Source organism: Rousettus aegyptiacus, unplaced genomic scaffold (genome assembly GCF_014176215.1).
Source record: "Rousettus aegyptiacus isolate mRouAeg1 unplaced genomic scaffold, mRouAeg1.p scaffold_m13_p_2, whole genome shotgun sequence".
NCBI classification, from domain to species: Eukaryota; Metazoa; Chordata; class Mammalia; order Chiroptera; family Pteropodidae; genus Rousettus; species Rousettus aegyptiacus.
In genome coordinates, this window is record NW_023416295.1 from 77,043,568 (window position 1) to 77,063,161 (window position 19,594).

The 19,594-nt window shown below is 38.5% G+C and overlaps 1 protein-coding gene across 18 annotated transcripts in view; it reads left to right on the forward strand.

The window, feature by feature from the left end:
* The window catches only part of NCKAP5 (NCK associated protein 5), a 909,219-nt gene that overhangs the window by 237,426 nt on the left and 652,199 nt on the right, over positions 1 to 19,594 (forward strand). For 3 of the 18 annotated variants that reach the window (XM_036235776.1, XM_036235771.1, XM_036235775.1), the window contains exon 1: positions 552 to 4,665. The exons of 13 other annotated variants lie outside the window; for them this stretch is intronic. The gene's annotated coding sequence lies outside the window, so the exon portion shown is untranslated. Of the gene's footprint in view, positions 1 to 550; positions 4,666 to 19,594 lie in introns of those variants that run through there. 2 more of the 18 variants (XM_036235772.1, XM_036235770.1) reach the window with 1 other exon arrangement.

Below are 19,594 nucleotides of genomic sequence, written 5' to 3' on the forward strand. Positions count from 1 at the left end.
TATCTTTTTGGATATGGGTTTTCATCTTTGGGGTGAATACCCACTAGAGGGATCGTTAGATCATAGTAGATCAATTCTTAGTTTTTTGAGGAAACTCCATTCTGTTTTCCATAGTGGCTGTACCCATTTGCAGTCCCACCAGCAGTGTATGAAGGTTCCTTTTTCTCCACATCCTCTCCAGCATTTGTTGTTACTTGTCCTATTGATTATAGCTATTCTAGCAGGTGTGAGATGATGTCTCAATGTGGTTTTGATTTGCATTTGCCTAAGAGCTAACGATGTTGAGCATCTTTTCAAATATTCCTTGGCCATTTGTATGTCCTCTTTTAAGTTTATTTATTTTTTTTAAGTTCTTTAATTTCTTAGGTCGAATATTTAATTCATTTATTTTAACCTTTTTTTTTTTAAAAAAAAAATAAACCATTAATGCTGTATATTTTTTTCTGAGTTTAGCTAGATCCTAGTTTTCATATGAAGTATTTTTGATTGTACTTATTCTAAATAACTTGTACTTTGTATTTTTATTGCATTTCTGAATCTTGGTTCAGTTAGAAGACTATTTTTTAATTTAAGGGAGTTTAGATATCTGAGTTTGTTAATACATAATCATATTCTATAAATTTACATCCCATGGTCATTAAAAGAAGACTAATGCATTTTTTGTTCATAGCATACAAATCACCTACTTATACACACACAAATGAAAATTTTGTACTCAATCTCCTGGCTCCGCACTGGAAATATTTAGAATTTTGATTACAGACTCATTGTATTTGCCATTACAATATTCATTTTCTATTTCAGGAAAGAAAGCTTTTTAACCATTATATTATTATAATTCACTATATGTTATTGTAGCCATTTAGATCTCACTTTAACTTATGGTTATTCACTGCAGTTTCTACTACACTTTAATCCTGAAATGCTCTCTTCTCTATCTCCTTATTATCTGATAAAGTCCCTAGGCTGACAGCTCCCTAAATTATTTTACAAAGAAGAATTACGTACATACTATTTTGTAACTTGCTTCACCTCAGACTTGTGTGTCCAAATATCATCTGTATTCCTTCATAGGTGTTTATTGGACCCCTCAAACCTCCTCTTCCAAAATAGACATCACTCTTGACCTGTATGTCAGAAACTTGCTCTCCCATCCACTATTGTTTCAGTTGTGAACCTAAAACTAGGTGCTATCCAAGGTTTGAGTCCCTACTCGGGGAGATGCTAAGAACAGAGGATGGTGACCAGCCATGTTCACAGAGGGGATCCACACACACTCTGACTCTACCCATTTGACGTAGATCCTAGTATCCTACAAGGCTGCTTTGTGGGAAAACCACTGAATCATTGGCCTTATTTAAAGTTTAATTACATTTCATGGCCTCTTTGACTATGCAGTTTAAATTCACAAGTCTCAGAGAACATAAATTATAATAATGCCTTTTATTTTCTTGATCAAAATACTTTGAGTTACAAGAATATTTTTATTTGTATGACTCTATCAAATGTTTTTATTAAGGTCTGTTCCCTCTTCATTAAACAAATTCTAAAACAGGACTTCTCAAACTGTTACATACCTTGAAGCCATCAGAGATTTTATAGAAATGCAAACTCTAATTCGGTAAGTTTGGTGTATAGGCCAGGTTTGTATATTTCTAACAGGCCCCAGTGCTGCCAATATGGCTAGTCCTGTGAACCACACTTTGAGTTGCAAGGTTCTAAAGTCCTTCTGGATATTTTTAAAATATTGCTTTTGATCTAGTTTCTGAACCCCTCAAAAAAAATTCTCTATAATTGATGCACACATTTCAGTTTTCACATCAAAGTTTTTACCCACCTTGAAAACTTGTATTATTTATTAGGCCTGACTACAAATGATATTTGTTTAAAAAAAGTCAATGAATTTTAAAGAATCAGAATTTGTTGGCTTAGACAAGATGCAAAAACAATTTATCATATTATATAAAGTCAGCTCCCAAGATGGAGTTCTATCATTACGTGAATTATAGCAGTTGGCAAACCACCTGTGGTCTGCCCAGGACTATCCTAGGTTTAGAACTGAAAGTCATGGTTCTTGGGAGACCTATGGACCTAGGAAAAATGGGACAGTTAAAGGCCAGATTAGAAGGACACAGCCTATGCTCCCAAAGTGATTGTTTTAAAAGGCACAGTATTCCTCGACAGTGATGGGTTTTAGAGTTTACCCTGAAGAACTAATCACTTTTCCTTACTTTATCTTCATAAGTGGTAAATTGGGCAGGCTTAGATCCTCATCGCAGGGATGAAGTGCCTTGCTCAGGGTCACATGATATGGTTTGAGGCTTCAAATTCTTTATCTGTACTCTTTCTTCATGATGAGCACACACTATCATTTGCTTTCTAAAATAAAAGAATACTTACTTAATTGACTTTGGGCAATTAGTTTTACTTTGGAATTTCTCTTTGAGATGACTTGTTGAAGACTGAACTCTTCTTCTATTTTGTAAAGCTGGGTACACAAGTGATAGGATACATTTTAAATATTCTGTCTTTCGAAAACTGAAGTTCTTCATGGTTTACATCTGGAAATGTTAGTTACATTTTCTGGTTATTTTCCATGGAATGTTAGTTAATTATCTTATCATTCATAATATTAACGATGTTATTTGAAAAAGGTACCTCACATTTGCTAAAATTTACTAAAATTGCCTTTAAAAACAAAAGAAGGTCATATAGCACCCCCTCCTTCTAGTGGGATTGCAAGATAAATGACACAAATCCATTCTAATTGAAACTAGAAATCCCTGGGCATTTGATCATTAGTAGTAACAACCATTCCATTAATAATGTATAAAATTCCTAATGTCAAGTACGTTATGTGTTATTAAGCAGAAGAGGTTCTGAAAATGCCTTGGTTTGAAAAAAAACAAGCTTGAGTGTAATGAAACTTTAGTTCAGTATTTTGACGATTCAACATGAAATGTAGATTTATTAAAGACTGAAATTAAACTGTGCTTCCAGGATGTGAAGGAGGAATCTGGAGCTGTGTTCTGCTGATAATCACTTACTGACAAAAAAATATCTTCAGCGACAACCAAGTAGTAGGCATTAGATATGGGTCATCAGTTTTCACTGGAATGGTGGCAATGTCAGTTAGTATTTGTCAAAACCCTAAATACCTTGTAGTAAAATATTGCAACAGACTATAAATGTTCGACTTAGAAACACTGGGGGAAGTGTCCATGTGGAACTGGAAAATTGCCTGAGAAGCTGACTAATAGAGCTGCTTCCATGCAGAGATGCTCCTGAGCTTGGAACGTATCCCAAATTAGATGTATTGAGATCCCCAGGCTGTGTTTTGCAATTTAAATATTCTGGCACTTTCCATGGCAGCCTCTTAGGCTCCCCAGTGGTGGGGTCCTTTGAACGTTCACACATAAATGGGGAGCTTTGTTCTCTGGAGCGTGAAGCTGGAGTAAGTTTGGTAGAGAAGGGATTGGTGAGCATATTTGAGAGCTGTGCTTTGGTGGTTAACTGAAATTTTGAAAAAAATTCCAAAGTGAGTTGCTTTTGGGGCTTCTGATCACAGATGGAGTTAAAGATGACAGTTTGGTATTACCCAGGGGCTGTGCAAGTCTGTCTATATTATTTAAAAGAGCCACCAACTGTTCATTAAGTGTCATGAAATTTTGTGTCGGATTAGAGGGGTGTATGGCAGATCCCTATTTACCTGTGGCTAAGCCATTTGTCCCAGATGAATTCTTTTGACCGGGGAAGAGTATTACCTGGATTCTTCTTTCCCTGGTCTTGACAATGGGTTCCAGGTAACCTCATTTACTCACTAGATTCATCTGCTGTTTCAAAGATTTGAGGAGTCACCAATGTTTGTAACAAGAAACCTATGGTCTGCATTCAGCTTTCTCTATTGAGAAATCTTTGTTCAAATGTTTAGTCTTAGAAATAGCTAATAATCCAACTGATCCAGAAAAAAAATGAGGAATAGATGCCCTTTTTGGTTTAATATTCTGTACTTTGCCTGTGACACTTATGTAAGTAATCTACTCTGTAGACTGTCAGAGTTCCCTGCATTGAGTTTAAACTTACTGAGGACTGAGACCATGAATCCATCTTGCTTGTGTCTTCCCAGATCTAGCTTGGCCCATTAGAGATGTCACCTTGAGTGTCATCATCTCTGGGAATTTTGTGGTCCCATTCACTCCATCTCTTTGGCTGTCAATCTGGTATAGGAGTTTACCCTACACTCTGTGCTCCAGCATCATGGCACATACCACAGTGTCCTGTCTCTCTCTCCAGCTAGACTCTGGGGATCAGATCTTTCATTTCTGTATCCCAAGTGCCAAATGCAATAAGGGCTCTACACATGTTGAAAGAAAGGAATGAATGGAAGGCACTTGATAGAAGTGAATTGAATAGAACAGACACACCCTCTAGCTATCGATGGGGTGGGATTTAGTGCAGGTGATGTAATGTATCTTGACAGGGTAGTTAAATATTGACAGGCAGGAGGAAGCATACTGGCACTGTTCAGAAAAAGGAAAGGGAGATCTGCCTGTGGCTGTCAGATCAGAGAGCTGAGGCTGTAAGAGGCCAAACTGAGTGGCTGCAGTGGTCCTGTTGACCCAGTGAGGTCACTCACTGGCACACTTGGCTTCTGCTTCAATAGAGGTAAGGATTGGAGCCTGGCTGGGAAGATAATGGATTGTGATGTGAGTAAATGCAGACTATGAGCCTGTGGCTTGGAAATGGCTGGCATCCCAGACGCTCTCTGCTGGCTGCCCATTTGTATATAGCTCGGGCTGAGCCTCATTTAAAGCAAGGAGCATGAGTTCTATTTGAATCTGTCTCCCTTTTCTCTACCTAGCCCCCCCCACACCATATTCCCAAATGATTTGTGCTTTAATATAACCTCTTAAAGTGATTGGAGTTGGATGCCGGTGTGTGTGTTTTGAATGCTTAGTTGAGGAATTTGTCCATATGATTTATTTTAAAGTACTCTTTGATGCTAACGATTAAGAGACATGCACAGCAATAGAATTAGGAGGTCATAAACATGTTCAGTGCTACCTGGATGCTGCTTTATATATGTATGAAGGGGTCGGGTGGGGAAGGAGTGTTACTTTAGGCAATGTTTTTAGCTCTAATATTGAATGACGGAGCAAGCAGAGGTGAATTCAAGGAGAACATTGGGTAAGAGAGAAAATGCCTATGGAGAGCAGACAGAGGAATGATTTAGGCAGGTCTAGCTCTGCATTTAGAAAAAGACACATGTCACCTTGAGAAAAAAGGCCCCATTTCACTTCAGAAAGACCGATTAATCATTCGGCATATCTTGGGTTAGCTTTTAAGAAAAGAAAGCGAGTGTCTTGCTCAAAATTAGTCACCTGCAGCAATAAGAAACAGACAAGGCAAGAAGTCTTAAATTCTTTTACTTGACTTTTAGAGAAGGTGAAAATGCTGGGGGACTGACATGGGTTCAAATCTCAGCTGAACAAGTAACTAGTTAAGGAAGCCTAATCTCTGTGAGTCTGCTTTTTTTTTTTTTTTTAAATCTGTGAAATGGGCAGAACAAAACCACTGGCTGATTTCTCTGAGGCTTGAGTAAAATAATATATATAAAAACACACTGGAGTTTGCCTGGCTGTTGCAGATTCCTTCAAAATTAACCCCCTTTTTTTCCAATTTCAAAAGACTAATTCTGTTTTGTTTCTTTAAATAACATATTTTTGAGATATAATTCACAGACTATAATACCCACCCACTTAAAGTGTACCATTAGATATTTTTTAGGATATTCATATAGTTGTGCAATCAACACCATATTCAATTTTAGAAAATTTTAATCATCACAAAAAGCAACCTCATACCCACTAGTGGTTATTCCCCATTTCTTCCCAACATCCTCAGTCCTAGGCAACACTAATCTACTTTCTGTCTCTATGGACTTTGCTTATTTTGGACATTTCATGTAAATGGAATTTTACACGATGTTATTTTTTATGACTGGCTTCTTTTACTCACCATTATATTTTTAGGTTCATGCATGCTGTAGTTTATATCAGTATTTCTTTTTTAAAAATTATCAAATAATATTCTATATGGATATAAAATATTTTCATTTATTAGTTGATGTATCTATTCATTAGTTGTTTCTACTTTTGGACTATTACAAGTAATGCTACTGTGAAATTCATCTATAAGCTTTTGAGTGGACAAGTGTGTCTATCTTATATTTTTATTTTTATTTATTTTATTTATTTTTATGGTGACATTGGTTAATGAAATCCAATAAGTTTCATATGTACACTGTGACAGTAAGACATATATATATTTATACTATGTTCATCTCCTATAGTTAGATTTCTTTCTATCTTATATTTTTAATATAATTATAAAACTAGATTCTTCAATCCTATTTTTCTGATCAGGAGAGCACCCATTAGAAAATACTGGGAGAGTCCACCTTTTACCCAGCAGAAATTGAGGAAAATGACAAAATGATCAGCACTCTCCTTCAGAATATCATAATACAACATTGGACCTTTGGCAATGTGTAAAATCTTAGGCAAAGTAGATAAAAATTTAAAAAAAAAAGTAAAAAAAAAATCCAGCTTTCTGTACTAGCTTATGTGAATTTATATATGTCTTCAGTTCTATATACATAATCATTGTCGGTTGAAGTGTGTGTCATCAATGCATGTAGACATTATATTTTGTATGCTTTGTAGAAACAACATAAATGGTTTCGCTGATTAGAAAAATAGAAGCAGCATATGGCAGAGAAGAAACTGCAAAGTCAAATGTTCAAATGACATAGGAAAATGAGATAACTGGATGAAATGGATGGTTAATATAGGCAACTATGTGAGCATGATGATTCATTCTAAATCACCTATGGCCCTTCCTCATGGAGACATTAGGGAGTGGTGATGACTATGGCAAAGTAAAGCATACAGTCATATGGCACTTAATGACAAGGATCAGTGCTGAGAAGTGCATAGTTAGGCAGTTTTGTCATTGTGTGAATATCATAGAATACACTTACACAAATCTAGATGGTATAGACTACTACACACCTAAGCTATATGGTTTACCACCATTGTATATGAGGGCCATTGTTCATCAAAATGTTGTTCTGTGGCACATGATCATACATGTCCCATCTAAAAGTGACCGAAAATGTTGGAACTTCAGTGGATTATGACCATGTAGGTACATGAGTTTATTTGACAATGTCTTTTCATATTTCAAGGGAGTTAATTTTAATTAAAAATCCACTTTGTGGGCCAAATGCAATGTGCCTATGAACCACATTTACCCTGCTGGAGAGAAAATTGTAGCTTTTCGAGTGGAATAAACCACTTCACCTGGTAATCACAACATTCGGGGGCTGATTCCAGTGTTGTCATCCTAATTGCATTATTATTAGTTTGTCCCTATATCTTGGACCCTCTGTTTTCTATTCAGAAAATATAGGTGTTTGAAGAAATGTGCTCAGTTGGTCCTTTTGCTTCTAATATACTAGAGTTGCATAATGACTGCTGAAGTTCATGGTTCAGTCTCTGATAGCAGTGGACTGGAGTGCATTATGGACGGAAGCATAGGCTTCTAACTGATGACACCGATACTCTAAACAGCCCCCTTCACCTCTCTGCTACCGTGGATCTGCTTGCAGCAAAATCTCTCTGCTTTTGACTGAGAAGGTCCTTTATTTTACCTCCATTTTGAAGGATATTTCCTCTGTATGTAGAATTCTAGGTGGACAAGTTTTTGTGTGTTCTTTCTTTCGTTGTGACTGAATATGTCATCAGCCTGAACCCACTCTAGTGATAAAATATTCTGTTACTTTATTACTGTGATAAAACATTTATGTTTATTTGTCTATTTTTTATTTGTTTAAAACTTACCCATTACAAATACCAAGGGCATTGGAGTTCTCTAGTTCTAATATTTGAGGATTTTATGGAGAAATATTTCAAGTTGAAATGTCCAAACACTGCAGAGACCACACCCCAGTAATGAAGGTGCTGTGTGCTTGCCTCGCACTGCTGTGTGCCACCCAGTTATGCCTGACATTGGGCTACAGACCTGGGAGAGACAAGATACCAGCTCTAGCTGTTTTCTTTAGTTCTCTGTTATCTATTTGGTAGTGGTCCTAAGGTCTGAACAGTCTAATTACTACATATTTGGGTAGAGTGTGATTTTCATTCCTTTTATAGTTTGTTCCTCCAAGCAGTCCCAAGGGAGGTAGAACATAGCTGTTGTCCCCATTTGACAGTTAAGGAAATGAGGTTTGGTGTTTGTTGGAAATCTCTTCAAACCCCTATATTTTCTGAATAGAAAACAGAGAGTCCAAGATATAGGGACAAACTAATAATAATGCAATTAGGGTGACAACACTGGAATCAGCCCCCGAATGTTGTGGTTACCTGCAGAACATAAATCAGGATGCCCATCACCTAAGATACTTGTCAGTCATTTGCCCACAAAGGCCATTCTGATCTCAGTTAACTAAATCTTTAAAGCAAGGTCTAAGAAGTCCTGTGCAGCCATTTCTAATACTATCTTCCAAGAAAATGGCAGTTTTAAGAGCAGTTGGTAAAGGCCAAAATCATGGGTTGTACACGTGTAAGTAAAGTGGGCTTCTAAATTACTTCCTAGCTGTACACTGCATTCAGTCATAATTGCCTTTAAAACTTTTGACTGAAAAATCTTGGTTTTAAAGAAAGAGATTTATTTCCCCATTACCACTTTTAGTGTTCAATAGCGCTCACTGTTAGATTTTTTGTTGTTGTTGTTTTTAGAAATTTTAAAATATTTCTCACATTGCAGTTTACATTCATTTTCTCCTACTCCTTTTCTTCTCACTCAAAATGTTGAGCAGCTGGCCACATTCATGGCATAATAGCTCTTCTACCATTATGGCCTGCTCGACCCACTTCACCTCCGGCCTTCCCTTCTCTAGACAAAATAATACCAGGGCCATTTAGCCTTTGCTCCTAGGTCCTATTTTGCCCATCTTTTGATCTACCTCTGAATCCTCCTTCAGTGGGAGGCCCAAGAGGACAATAGCTCCATCTTGTAAAAAGTGCATTGAGGCCTCTCAAATAAGAGGTCACAAAGCCTGGGGCTCCATCCCAACCCCTTGGATTAGCATATTTCCCACATTGTGCACTGCAGCATTAGCTTTCTGCTGGGACCGACACCTGCCACCATTCAGGCAGTTTGCCGGCTGGTTGGCAGGCTGACCTACTCAGCTCACAAAATCAACCTGGGAAAGTGAGTCAGAAATTGGTTACATGCTGTGATATCGTTGGGAGTGCTGCAAGCTCACCTTGTGAAAGAGAAGTGTATGCCTTCCAGGGAAGGCAATCGGGGGTTAATGGGAAATTGCCATTGGGGGTTGTCACAAATCATGAGCTGCTGGGAGAGCTGACTCTTCTGAATCCTCTGGGGTTGGTCAGAGCAAAGTGCCAACTGTCAGGGGCCAATAATTGGAAAAACCAGATGAGCCAAAATGGAAGAGAATTTTGGTCTCAAAACAAAACAATGCTTTCTTTTTGTTTTAAAATATACTCTCGGAGTGGGGGGCAGGGGAGGAGAAGATACTTTTATTAGTCACATAAAAACATAAAAAAGTGTTTTTATTTTAAACATTTTAAAAGCAGAGTATTTAGGAACCCTTTTGTAAAAACTTGTATTTCTCAGCCTAATTCTCAGCATTGCCCACCCGTAGATGCATGGAAAACTAAATATTCGCAGGGAAAGGAGTTTTGTACAATAAGATGATGCTGCACTTGGAGGCTTCTTTTTCTAAAACTGGAGAAATTGCATGTTGCTTTGAAACTAGAGTTTTCTCCAGGATAAACTCATTTGATTCAGGGACATGAGATCTTTTTTACACAAGCTTAGAATGGTTAAGTCTGGGCTGAGTCAAAATTCTATTGAGTGATAAAATCAGAAAATTGGCATGTCAAAATCCTGTAGGATATGTGGCTGTTTCAATATGATAACCAAATTGACCCCTTTGGAAAATGCCAGAGCAGATTACTTTCAATGCCAAGTTGGACGTTCGCCCCTTCCCCTGCAACTCTAGTTTGGCAATAGAGGGGAACCCACATCCTTCCAACACAATCAGGGCATTCTCGAGAAACTTCTGGTTTCCATTTGCTATGATCCTTCCATCAAGACAGCACAGAAGATGGCTTTTTATTTTTTTTTAATTTTTCATTTAAAGGTGACAAATTCTCAGAAATCTGAGGCTTTCTGTAGATGTGAAAATGTTGTTTCAGAGAAAAATGTTTTACTCTTTATAGTCTGATAGGTGATTTCTGCTAAATAAATCCAAAGGATGTCTCTATTGATACTGTGTGGGAAATTTCCCATGTCTTGGAATTTAGGAAACAGAACACATATGTTTGCTAGGAAAGGATGACTAAATTGGAATTTTCACTAGTTTTTTTTTTTTTATGAAAGAAGAGACCTCATCTGTCTTGTTCCTCACTGGACCCAGGGACCCCAGTGGATCCATGTGGCACAGAGGAGGGTGTTTTGTAGATATTTGTTATTTATTAATGCATAATAACTTGCCATCTTATGAATAGTTAGGGGAGACCTGAGGTTTATCAGACCAAACAGGAACCTGAAATCTCTTACCAGCAGAGAAAATTGTCATTAAATGACTAATTGAAATATTTTACTCAATTCGACTGTTGGTCTGACACTTACTCTCAGAATTAAAGTTGTTTGCAATTTTCCACTCACAATGACATTTAACTTTTGCTCAGATAAACTCATCTCTGGGAATCAAAACTGTATTTGATTGATAACTATACCTATAGCTATAAATATATATATCCATTCAGAATAAGTGCATTGTTTCAAAAATAGAGAAAATTGATTTTTTAAAAAGCCTTAAAAAGAGAGCCTTTATATATGGAGAGGGGAGATGTGTGGGTGCAACAAAATATTCGAATAAGAAATAAAAATAACATTTTGAGGTGGATCATTAGTTTGGGAATTAGAATTTATCTTAATTAAGGAAACAGCAAATTATTTGCATGTTCTGCTGCCCAATAGTCAATGGAACCCCAGTGACCAAACACGCTTGTTCAAAGTAAGAGCCAAAGGCCCTTTGACCTTTCTGTGCATTGTCTGAGGGAGTGATGGTCAGCTGGCTCCCAAAGTGAGTTGGCCCTGCAGCTGCTCTGCCAGCTGGCCCTCACACGTGTGCAGCAAAAAACTTGGAGGGACTCATGGCCTCGCCAGATGCCTTATAGCAGCGTCCAGCTGATGCCCCACATAGTGCAAGCCAATTCCATATTTCATATACAATGTCTTGGTTTGGATGTCATAGCCATTACTTTCAATCCAGCAGAGTGAGCACTTCACATTTATAATTTAATTTTCCAATGGCTCAGCAGCCAGATCATAGACTGCAGGTATATCACATGGAATTCCAGGCATACCTCTTTGCTGTGTGTGACATAGAGCAAATGACAACATTCACAACCCACTTCTGCCAGTATGAACTAAGGCAGCATCAGTGGGGACTATAGAGTTGAATTAACCTGTATAACCAAACTGAATAAATACGAGGACATAATCGACAGAAGCAGCTTGGTCTGTGTATTTACTGATTTAGAAAATGGCTAAGCATAAAGGGAGCATATTGTGGGGCAAAGTTCAACACCAGGGAGGGATGGGAGAATCCTATCAGTAAATCTTTGACACAGCAGGCCACTTGAGGGACCATTAGCCAGGAACTACATCTGCCTCTGAATTTTAAATGCAATTTAACTCTCTTGATAGGTTAACTCATGTGTTAAATAAAATGTAAAAATATCATTTTTTCTACCTATTGTTAGTTCGTGTGCTGTAATATTCCATCTCGATAGACTCTTATGGGGAGGGTCTGATTTTGGTAGCTAAAACTGGGAGAGCACATCACTATTAGAATGACCTAACCAGGAAAAACTACAACATCTGAACATGATGTGGACTGTGAGGAGACAATGCTAGAAAGGATGGACAATATACTGAGCAGACTAAAGATTATACAGAATATCTTTTAATGAACACAAAGATGGACCTAAATATGTGGGTCAATTTCATGTGCTTTTTGGTATAGCAAGGAATGACCTCAATTCATCCTCCCTGTCTTCAATTTACCCTTTTGCCTTTTTTGCCCTTTGCTGCTTAGTGCTAATGGGAGCATTGCATTGCCTTTGGGGTAAATGATTCCACTTGAGCAGTTTACCATGTGGAAACCAAAGGGGACAGATTTTTAATGTGGAAAATGTTTTAACCTCAGAAAGCCAGAAAGAGACTGAATGTGGAATGACACTTTGTCTTTGAATCAGAGAAAATACATACATGGGGAGTTCCAATTAAACCATGTGTCTAGATATTTTCAATTTTGGTAAATTGGTCCATATCTAATTCCTATTTCAGAAATAATTTCAGAGCATTTGTGACTTTAAGAAGTCACCGCATTTTATATGGCTCCTGAGTTGTGACACAACAGTTAGTATGTCATTGATTTTTCTTGGAACCCATCCTAGGTGGCTCTGTGCTATAGAAGAATACTATAATGATACCTATTATGTGCACAGCCCCAAGGGGACCAAGACAGTGAGGTATCCTTATGTTCCCATTCATGATGCAGTGTTAAACATCAGACAGATTGTGTGACCTCAGATGACCTCATAGACAACATAGGTTTCAACTCCATCATTCTTTATGGAAGAGCAGAAAAGTCTATTATCCATTGGGACCAGACAAATAACATATAAGTGAAGCAGGCTGGGTAGAGAATGGGGCAAAGTGAAGATTTTAATGCCTGTCTTGAATCAAATACTACTCTCATTCCTCTGATTGTGGTGATGGGATAACAGGTTATTGTGGAAACATGGTATGGGCCTGGGGCTGCCAGTTCTTCTGACTTTTCAAGAGCAGCCGCAAAATAGGATTTTTATATAAAATCTTCTGATTCGTAAAGATTAGCTCATTTTCTAACTTTTTGTTTTGGGGTAATTATAGATTTGCATTTAGTTGTGAGAAGTAACACAGAGAGATCCCATACATCCTTCTCCCTGTTCCCCCCTAATGGTGACATCTTGCATTACTATAATGTAGCACAACCAAGAAATTGACTATTTACTGACCTTATTGGCTCATTCTTTTTAAACTCTGTAAAGACCAATCCAAGTACATTTTACATTTGCGAGACAGAGTTAATGTCTTATTACTTCTGTTTACGACCTCTGTATATTACAGTATTGCTAGATTTAGGGAATCAGCCCATGCCTCTGGGCCCCATCACCGACTGAAAAAGCTGTCTAGACCTTGCTAGAAAATAGACCTCTCCCAGCATTTCCTTCCTAAATTCTTTTCCAGTGTTCTATTCTAAATCCCACACTCTCCCTTCCTCTCAGTGTGTGCCAGCTTGGACTGTACTCTGACCCTTGCACCTTCACTCCCCACTGTGCATCTCCGCTTGCTGGCCTCGGCTTCCACTTAAGCTTGGTCCGCTCTGCATGTGTCCTTCAGGCAGGCCTGTCCCTGTAGGCACTGGCCTCAGACATGCCCTCTGGGCTCACAGGCATCTCATATTTGCTTTCTTCAACTTTCTTCCCACCTCTTCCATCTCTTTCCACTCCACAGAAGGCAAACACTTCAAGGTGGTGAATACCCGAAGTATTTATTTGTTTGTGCTGGAATTTTGAGATCTCAAATATTTATTTAAATAAATATTTATGGTGAGTCATAATTTGGGGATTACAGTTATGGGGCTATTTGTTTCTATAACATGTATAAAACTAGTTTTCTACTGTACGTGGCTTTAAGATTTCCATGATATTGAAAAAAATGGCAAGAGTCTTTTAAAGTCTTAGAGTCTTGGGTGTAGAAATATGCTTATAGATTTCCTTCTATTTTATAGTAAGTGAAGGAAAAATAGTTTTCGCTTTTGTCCAGTCAACTGTTTCTTGATTGTTCTCACTGACCTAAGCACCTTTTCCAGCCTAAGCGTGAGAATAGTTCCCTGGCCGCAGTGTGGTCATTCACAGTCATCATGACTGAAGGTGGGAAGTGACCTTACCATTGCTAGAGAAGAAAGTAGGCTAACTAGAGACCTGAACCTTCTGAGTGCCGAGGCCAAGTTGAAATAAAGGGTTTGGAATCAGGAAAACCTGTCAGAGGAGAAAAGAGGGTCGGAGCCTGGTGCCCACATCAGGACGTGGGGACATTTGGACCAATGTCCATTTAACAAATGGAGGAGCTAAACCTCATAGAAGGTAGATTTCTGCTTCTCAAACTGGGATAAATGGTGACATAGCAGGGATTATGACAACTACACAATTAATAGCACATAACTTCTTGGGCCATGAATTTTATTGGCATCAGCTATTCTTATTGCTGAATAGGGTTGAGCAGTCGAGGGGAAAAATATTCCCATAACCTGTGCACTGAGTATCTTAACTTTGACGTATAGTCTATGCCAGTGGAGCCAACAGAAAGGGGTAAATAGTTAAACCATGGCTATGAATTCTGCCCATTCTGCTTCATACTTGACACAAAGATACAAATGGAGATGGAGTGAGGCATGGGAGTTGCTACTATTACCCCATGGATATTGTCATGTATCGAAGCAACCTTGAGCCCTTGCTTTTCTTGGTCTATGATTGACTTTTATAGTGGAAAAGATGGAGTTTCTTTCATTATGACATTTCTAGTCATTAGTTCTGTAATGAGGACATTTCTTAAGTAAGCTCTTATCATTATTCTAGTTATCACATGTAAAAGTTTTTTAATCATCTTGATAAAAAGTTTATGTTTACTTGGTCTACAGCTTGATCTTTCGTAGCAAAGTCTTAAGTAAATGCACTTACCATAAAGTCATCTTTTACAGGATTTTTCATGGACAGACATTTCTTCACTCTTTTTGAGTCATGGGCTCCTTTATAAATCTAATGAACAATATAGACTCTTTTAGAACAACACACACACACACACACACACACACACACACACACACACACACGCAGGGCCTTAGTTTTCAGAGCTTTTGCAGACCACTGAAGCCCATCCATGGATCCTAGCAATGGGACCCAGATTAAGAACCCTTGCCCAACTCTGTATACTTTTCCATGACAAGGTCCATAGGTTGTCTAAACTTGCATCTCCACTGTCTGGTTTACTGGCTGGCTAGGAAGATAGTCACTCAATGTCAGAGAATGAATGATTTCTTCAAGACTGATGAAGTAGGAAATGTTCTTGAGCACTCAGTTATTATGACAAAGGTGTTGTTATAACAGCATGTTAGGGTACTACAGGTGTGACAAGATACCCAGGACCTCTGCTAGCCACCCAGCAGGAGGAGTATGGGAAGCATTCTCTCTGAGTCTAAGTCTGACTTTAGCACAATATCAATGCTGTCTGGTCTCTGACACCAAGTCTACACTGACCCCTTGCCTGGTATTTCCTGTGCTTGACTTGGGGTCATGAATCCTTGCTATTCTGACTTGGGTCATCAAAGCTACCTCCTAATAGTTCTTCTATTTATTCATCATTTTTGCTATAGTTCTGGCTCGAAGGATGAGTCCTTGGGCTGGTTTCCATAGTCAAACTGTAGCAGCAGGGTAGGCTCTAAATTGTTTTGAATGTTGTGGTAAATGGATTATTCTTAAATGGAAGTCTGAGAAAATCTGGTTTGGACTGGAAACCACTCAAGCTTTTAAAAGAAGCCTACAGGAGGGACTAGGATTATTTTGGTTTCTCTATTTTCATGGTGCACAGACAAGCCTGAAAGGGAAACAGTATAATTATCCTGAGAGCAAACACTTGTGTTTCTAAGAAAACTTGAAAATCTACACTGATCAACACTTGAACACCAGAATCTTTTTCCTTGCATGCTAAGGCGAAATTCCTGGAGCCCTTACTTCACCTTTAATACCTAGCAGGTAGTATTCCTTATCATGGCACTTAGGCCTCTATACTTTTCAGATGCTCATGTATGAGCTCACTTCTTTGGGAAAACAGACTTGGCTGGAGTCAAATAGGAATGCTGTGGCACAGAAGTATTCCATTTCCCATTTGGAGTGATGCTTTTCAAGAGGTCTCATGTTGGATCTGAGATATAGGAAATCTCAAAAGAGTTGTGAGAAAGATTGTAACCATATTACATACAGTGTTGAAGCCCAAACCTCCCCTAGTTTTCAATGAGAGAGAGACAAGTTTGGGTTTGATGTGAACAATTGGCCCAGAAGGCAGGGCCAGCAAGGAGGAGTCCGGACTTTGCTTCTTTGCTTTGAGGTTAAGGAGCTACATTGTGGTCTGGGTCAGCAGTGTCTCTGGGAATGAGGCAATGTAGTCAGTGTCTGCCCAGGTCTGTGAGTGTACTGAGTTTACTCAGCAGAAAGCTGCATCTGCATTCCTGTCGCAAATAGATTCCCAACTTTGATCTTTTATTAGCAAGTTAATCATTAAACTTTTTCTCCATTGAACATTTTTTCTTAACTGTTTTTCACTTTGCTTCTCTTCTCCCTTCTTCCTTCCCTCCTTATCTCTCTTTCTTCTTTTCATCTTTATTAAGAGTTCTATTTAAAACAAAACAAAACAAATTGGTGACATACCAAGAGGGCATGAGGCAGGTATGGCCTTGAGCGAAATTGTGAAATGGGGAGGTTCAGTTCGGAAGCTCTCCTATCCCCTTTCTTATATTTTGTATCCTTTGTCCTCTACAGGAGTCCATTTCCTTAGAGCAGAATTCTACTTCTCCGAAGTGACCCCTTCCCCTTCTAACCCACTTATGCATATATTTTCTCACATTTCACCTTTCTCCAGAAGCACCCCCCCCACCAAGATTCATCATAATGATTCTTTTTTTTTTTCAGTTCAAATCAGCTTAGTTAAATGAAGGGCAATTGTTTTAATTTAAGAGAATAACAATCTGTATCCATACTAAGGTAAAACTGCCTAAAATCCCCTCTTCTCTCAACTGTTGGGTACTGCTTCTGATTTGAATGCTGCTATTGATTTATTGATGATATGTATGATTGAATAAAATCCCAGCATAATGGAAAAACATGACATGCTGGAGCTCTGTAGAGAGTGCTTTTTAAAAGCAATGAATCTTCAAAGTAGGGATTTCATAGACTTGTAAATTATTTCCTCAAAGATTGGACACCATTAAAGCATGGCCTTTATCTTCTATTTTTCCAAGAAAGGACATGTTATGAAAACAATTGCTGTTAATTAATTCATTAAACCAGCAACTGTATACAAGCACCTACATTTGTTGGTTTCTGTTGTAGATACTGGGGATTTAGTGTTAAAGAAGAGAGACAAGCCCCTGCTCTCATGGGGCTACATATCTAAGAGGGGAGACAGCAGCAGCACAGGAACACCTGAAAGAGGAGGATGCTCAGAAGGGAATTAAGCAGAGGGATGAGATGACGCTGGACCTGGAGGAAATTGGTAATTTGTATGGAGAGGCCAGTGAAGACCTGCGGGATAATGAAAACAATAAATATACTAATATCATAAGGAGCCAGGCCTTCAAGGATCTGGGGGGAAGTATTACCCAGGCAGAGAGAACAGAAAGTGCAAAGGTCCTGAGGTATGAATGAGCTTGGCATGGCTGAGAAACATAGAGGTCAGTGTAGCTGAAGTCTAACAAACAAGGGTATTTGTAGAAGATGAAGTAAGAAATGTAGGCAGGGGTCAGGTTGGCCTTGTGGGACACGCTGGAGATTTTGAATCTAGTTCTTGCTGAAGTGGGATGCCTGAGGATTGGGGGTGATCCCCCAAATGATCTCATTTGCATAATCTAACTGATCAGTTTAATGCTGGTGCAGAATCTATAGAAGAGGAACAAATTGAAAGTCAGATTTGTAATCTAGGAACAAAAATGATGGCTGAAGAGAGGAAGGGAAGTGGGTCATCTGGTATTAACATTGAATAAAAAAAGGGATATATTAGTATCACAAAAGTCAAGGGAAAAAGTCATTTGCAAAAAAGAACAATTGACAAACTTCCCTTGCAGTTAATTACCTGCTTTTGATATAAGTTGCTCAATTTGGGACTCTTTTTTAATCTTTTAGTAGGACAGGGAGTCCGGATGGTCAAAATGTAGTTTTAATTAAGTGTGTTGACAATTGGAAGCCAATCTCTTAATTCATTCAATTCAGAATACTAGGGGGAAGGCAAGAGAAGTCGAGGCATAACGGTTGCAGTACCTGACCCTGGAGAAAGCAGGTTGCGGGCTGCCTGGGTGCAGAGCAAGCCCAGGGGATACAGGGCTGAGGCCCAGCCCAGGATAGCCATCGAACTCAGGCATGACTTGGGAAAACTGACCTCCCACACACACTGCCTAGCCTGGCTGCAGGCCCGCCGTAGAAGCCCCAGTGATTGAACACATCAGTTAAGCGTTTTCATTTTCTGTACCATCTGAAAGGTGACATAAAGGTGAACTGAAATGATGTGGGCCCTCTTTGTTCTATTTTACTCAAAAAGGAATCGGGGGCTGGTAGAAGTGAGGCGGAAGAGTACTTAGAGCAACACAGGGAACATGCCCTGAGTGGGGATCTTGTACAGCATAGCATTTTGCAAATGAGGTGGCAGGAAGAGCCACAATGACAAAAGCAGTTTGCACCTTCCACTGTTAACCAATGCCAGCCTAGAGTTCTTACAATGACATCAATATATGGACTTTGCTGAAAATCTAATACATTTCACATGGAGGTGAAATACAGTCATTTTGAACCAAGAGTCTTGTGTTAAATGCTAGACATTCAGATTTTTAAAAACTCAATAAAACATTGGTGGCTAGACTAAATACTTTCAGTAACACATACAAGAAAAAACTTATAACACTATATGGTCATACGTATCTGCCACAGGCCATTTACTTTACTCTTATGAGGTGCTGGCTAAAATAAATTTAATTAAATCAATTTCTGTATTTTTTAACAATGTGGAAATACCAATTGTCACTAATAATCAGTGATGCATGGAATTTTAATTATTCATTAATCATTTCCTTTATAAAACAAATGCCTTAATCCTAATGAATTTAGTTTTACATTATTTGTTTTAGAAATGAGTTTTTGCAGATCTACTTCATTCGTAATGACCTAGGACTTTCTTAGATGTCTGAAGCAGAATCAACAAATCACACTGCTACCTGGTTTTCTGGCATCATTTCTTTTTTTTTTTTTTTAACTATTCAAATGTAAGCGATGTGCCACGTTGGGCTTGGAAGTCTTTCTCCATTGGTACATAAAACTTAACGCTAGTCAGTTACTTCAACCATTAAAATAATCTTTCTGTTTCTTAAAATTCCCTAGCAGTTCTTAGAGAAAGTGACTGAGTGAGTGAATTAAGGGCATAGTGCCATCAAAAGCTCTGTCTGATATTTTACGTTGCTGTTAAATTGTTGTTGTGGATGACTTCCAGCTCTTCTCTCAACTTGCAACTGCCCTATCTCTACAACCTAAAGGGAATAAGCTTTCTCCATCAGTTAGCAAATGCAGCATCCCAATACAAGTCCCCACTTCCCAGCTAGGCTCCTTTCTTATCTTCTCCCACCTCTGGA